Raw genomic sequence first — 5,000 nt, 5'->3', positions numbered from 1 at the left:
CTGATTAAAACGTCCATTCCTTCTCTATGGCTGGAAGCACAGATTACTGGCCAACCTTTGCCAAAACATAGAAAGTCGAGCTCATCTAACTGCATTTAACCAGCCAGTGGGCACATCTAACCACATTCAACCAGCCAACCTCACCCAAGGAGAGATTTGGACGTACCCAGAATGCATCTGAAATAAAAAAAAAAAGATGGTAATCCCTGGGGCTAATAAATAACCCTGCCTCACAGAGATTCAGAGAAAGACCAGAACGACACCAACCGAGTCACATCTCTTGATTGCCCGCTCCCTCAGCAACTTCCCTCTGTGGCTGAATTCTTCAGTCCTGGTATCTGTAACCCCAGTGCCAATCCTCCAGTACCCCTGTCCCCTCATTGGTACGACTGCAGGAGCCATCTCTTCAGAATTAAGGTACAGTGAAGGGAGTTTGAGGTTGTCCAGTCATGTAGCTTTTTCTTCTCGTAATGTTTTCATTCAAAGTGCAATTCTTACATAGACCTGACCTGTCATATGAAACTTGTGTTGTAAGTTTATTGAGTAGTGTTTTATGAAAAGAGGATTTCAGTTGCCCTCAGCATTAGCCTTTTATTCTTGCTATTACCGTTACTTCACCCAGTGATGATGTGCCTTTCTCTATTGCAGAAAGGAGTGCTTGCCGCTGTGGATTCCTCTGCCATGACTGCATGTGTTGGTTACCACTGAGGAAATCCCCATTGCAACCTTATGAATCGTGCCAATAAAGTGAAATTCCTGGCTCCCAGTTAATGTCTGTTCTTCATTTTATATGTGCTGCAGCAGGACCCTAGTGGCCTGCCTTATTCCTCCTTACCTTTGATTTTGTAATGTAAATACATGTTATTTAGCTATCCTAAGAGTTTATCTCCAGAATCCCTCTAAAGTAGGGCCTTCAACCCCTGTCCTTCTTATTAATTTTACTCTTGGAGGTTATACAGTCAGATTTGTTACATCCTTTTGGTAAGTTCCCTTTTCCCCAACCTTCAGGCGTAAGATTTGGTACCATTGCCTGCAACTTGCATTGCATCTTGCAGTGTTGTTTATGCAAGATCTCAGCAACTAGCATTGCTATCTGATTTGCAAGACAGAAAGGAACCCTTTAGCATAAAATCCCTTCCGTGTGCAGACACAGTTGGACAGAGGTTACACAGCATAAATTTTCTGTTAATTTAATATTACTGTAATCGTAATTTGTGACTGGAATGTCTTTCAATCTTAGTGTTAATGTTGCATGCATACCCTGTGTATCATTTACCTACAGTGAGAGTGTTGCCATTCGAAACACAAGAATTTGCCGCTAAAGCATGTTAGCAGTGTGTATGTCTTAATTTGTTTGGATTTAGTTAGGAAGTGAAGTGTTATAAGTGTTACAATCAGAGAAATGGTTAATTATTTCCCATTCATATGTCTTGGACAATTTACAATCCATTAGCTAGAAACACAATATCTGGCAACCCTGTTCAAGTACATGGCAGAACAAGTGCTCTTGTCTTGTCAACCTCTCTTGCATGCTCATTAACTCATTCATCAGTTCATATCTACTTGCTTTACTCCAAAATTCCTAGTCTGTTCATTTAAGCTTTTGCATTTACGATTTCAACTTATTTTTCCATATGTTGATAGTCATTACATGTAATTAGAGTCATGTTTCCTTCAGTCTTCGTAAGCCAGCATGTGAAAGTGTGCGAGTGTGCATTTGCCCTCAAGCTCAAATCAGCTGACCGTTATTTTGGTTGTATCGTCGGCCAGCAGCAGGAATAACTTTTCAAAATTGTCCACCATCATTCCATAAAAATTCCTCACGAGGCGTGTTATTTCAAAGCGTTGTTATATCACACATGTCTGAATAATTTTAAATTATTACCCCATGATCTCCTTATGTAAAATCATTCACGCACTATTTCGATCACTTGCTTACCTGTACACCTATCATCCTAGCTTCATCAGGTCAACGTTATGTAACAAACAATCATTCACATAGTTGATTACCGTGATCAACGTCCTGTTGCATGATTACTTTAAGAAACGTGCTTTTTATAATTGACATATTTATCATAGCTGTGAAATAAGCATAACCATTTGTACACATAACCATTGTGTATACATAGAAGCTATCGCTTCATACTTGTTTAGAGCAACAAAAGAAATTTACTTTGCGTAAGCCCCCCCGCCACCGAACGTTCGTTCTACGTGTCTCTCATTTATACAAACACATCAAGGTTTATCCTGCCATATTTTACCACTCTTTGCATAAAACAAAGGAGAAACAAACCCATTACTTCCATGCTACCATACACAACAGAGCTACTCAAACTTGAGTGGGTACTGAGAATGCCACCTCAAAAGTTCTGCGTATTCCGCCTAACTTCATTCATGATCTCACCACACATTGAGTGCTACTCCACGTCTGCTCATTTGCAACTTGGACCGTGTTATCACCAATCTGCACCTTGCGTGCAACTCACCTATGTGTACATATTGCATCACAGGCTCAGTGGTTTCATCGCAACTCTGAGCGTTTGCAAATTTTGCATTCATAGCCCAGTTGCATCGTGTTTCCACGCCCATCCATACCGTGAGTGCCACATATCTGGCCCTTCAGACCCCTGGCACCCAAGTGCCAAAACACAACCATCACTATGGTGTGTAAGAACACAACCAGCACTGTGCCATTTGGCATCGAGTGCCACCAGTGTATCCTTTACCTTATTTGCATTTCAGGTAACCCCTTTTGGGTCCTAGAGTGCCACCCACTCACTCCAGGGAACACTCCCAGTGCCACCCTCTCCATAGGGCGCACTGCAACAGTAATCATAGGCATTTAACCGAATTACTGTCCTTAGCATCCAGCTTAGTGCCATCCATCTCCATCTTGCGGACCCACGCACTAGTTCCCTGGAACACCTTTGCACTTAGTGCCAGAGCCATCTTGCAAAAGAGGCACTTCCCATTACTAGTGGTGCCACCTATGAGCCCACACCATTGCCTAATTACACACTGCCAAAGCAGAGTGCCATTTCCACTCTGTCCAATTGCTGTCACAGCTAACCAACTCCCTCGCTCCATCCCAAGACCAGTTCAGCACACCCTAACCCACCAACACCATGGTGGAAAGTTACAAAGCCTTCATGGATATGGGAAAGGAGAAAGGTTTCATGGGAAGAGAGCTCGTCCAGTGGGTACAGGAACAGCTAGATGCCTCACTCTAGAGGGAGAGAAAGCAGAAAGGAGAGAGAAGCAAAGGAGGAGAGGGAGAGGCAGCAAAGAGAAGAAGGCAGGAAAAAGAAGAACAGAAGGAAAGAGAAGCAAAGGAGGAGAAACAGAGGCAGCATGTGCTAGCTTTGAAGGACAAGGAGATCCAGCTGGAGCAAGCTTGGCAAGGTAATGCAGAGGCCTTGGCCCCATCACAGCCAGCTACTCCACCACCTTCCATGCCTCATTCACCCCTCTTGAGTATCACCAAGGTGATCCCACAGTGGAATGAAGACAAGCCAGAAGCTTGGTTAGACACAATGCGATGTGTCTTTGGGAACTTCTCTCCTACCAAAGCCAAGATCTCCCTGTTCTTCGGAAAATACATGGGTGGAGAGGGCCAGGTTGCCTTCCACTCCTTGGAGCTAGTGCTCTTGGTGACCTCGAAGAGGTCAGGAAGGCGGCCCTCAACGCTTATGAAATCACTCCTGAACACTGAAGACTAATGTTGGAGCAGCCAACCTAAGGAAGCATTTCAAAATTGGACAGATTGGGCCTATCATAAGACTCAAGCTGTTAAGTATTGGCTGGGAGCCCTTGACATCACAACATTTGAGGAACTGCTAGAGCGCATACAGCTAGAGGAGTTCTTTTATTATGCTCCAAGTTCTCAAGCCACCCACTGGTGTGAGAAACGTCCCAAGACTTTCGCTAAGTGTTGTCGCTTGGCGGATGATTGAGACACCTACCATCCTCCCACCAGTTCCCTGAATTGAAGGATAACTCCTAGTCATGCAATAGTGCCAGCCCAACCAAAGAATGGGCCCTCTTCTACACCTCTTATTTGCACTTTTTACAAAAGGAAGGGGCACTTGGAATCCCAGTGCAAATCTAAAGGAAGAGCCACTGCAATGCCTCCCTCTGATCAATCCAAGCAGCATCATAAATCTTCCCCAGCTCCTAAAAAGGATTTCAACAAGGTTCATGGGCACTCTGTCCTCTGGAAGGACTGCCTTAGCAAAGCAGCTACACCTGCCATTGCCCTGGCAGTTACCAATCATCCTTCTTTACTTACAGCTGAGGGTCTCATATTTGTGGCACCTCCTTGGGGTAGCTACCCTGCATGCCAGGTCAAGGCATTTGAAGACAATGATGCACAAGTCTTCCTGATACGGGAAGACAAGGTCCTCTATGGGGCTAAAATTGACAGACATAGCCCCATCACCATCGAGACTATCAACCATATAAAATTGATCCTCCCAAAAGTTTGGTTGAGGGTCACCAGGCCCCACAGAATCAAGATTTGCATTCTTGCATTAGCAAATTACCTTCCTGGAGGCTGTGACATCCTCCTAGGATGGGACTATCTATTCCCACCTAACTTAAGACGACCCAGGGGTCCTAACCCCTCACAGTCCCTATCAGGCACTCAAAGTCCTCACAAACCTGCCTCAGAACCACTGCCAGTGCCCCCTGAGTGCCTTCAGCAGTGCCATGCTCCATCCATCCTGGACATTGAGCCAATTCCAAATTTAACTTCTGTGCCTGGTCCTGCCTTGGTGCCGGTCCCAGAGCACACCATAGATCTCCCTTCAGGAGATCCCAGTCCTGATCACCTCTCTTCTCCCGGCTTGGCCCCGCTACCAGTGTCGGTAAGAGAGCCAACACAAGGTTTACTAGGGCCCCTTCCAGATTCCCCTGACCACAGTGGAAGCTCTCTCTCTCTCTCTCTCTCTCTCTCTCTCTCTCTCTCTCTCTCTCTCTCTCTCTCGTGGCATGGCCTCGCA

General features: G+C 45.2%; 1 protein-coding gene across 1 annotated transcript in view; it reads left to right on the top strand.

Annotated features, from left to right (window-relative positions):
• trol (terribly reduced optic lobes) overlaps positions 1 to 5,000 on the top strand; it is a 1,293,721-nt gene that overhangs the window by 99,394 nt on the left and 1,189,327 nt on the right. The window lies entirely within an intron of this gene.

The sequence above is a fragment of the Macrobrachium rosenbergii genome, chromosome 3 (assembly GCF_040412425.1).
Source record: "Macrobrachium rosenbergii isolate ZJJX-2024 chromosome 3, ASM4041242v1, whole genome shotgun sequence".
Classification (NCBI taxonomy): domain Eukaryota; kingdom Metazoa; phylum Arthropoda; class Malacostraca; order Decapoda; family Palaemonidae; genus Macrobrachium; species Macrobrachium rosenbergii.
Note: the sequence above shows the minus strand (reverse complement) of the source record. Positions and strands in the feature narration are given on the sequence as shown.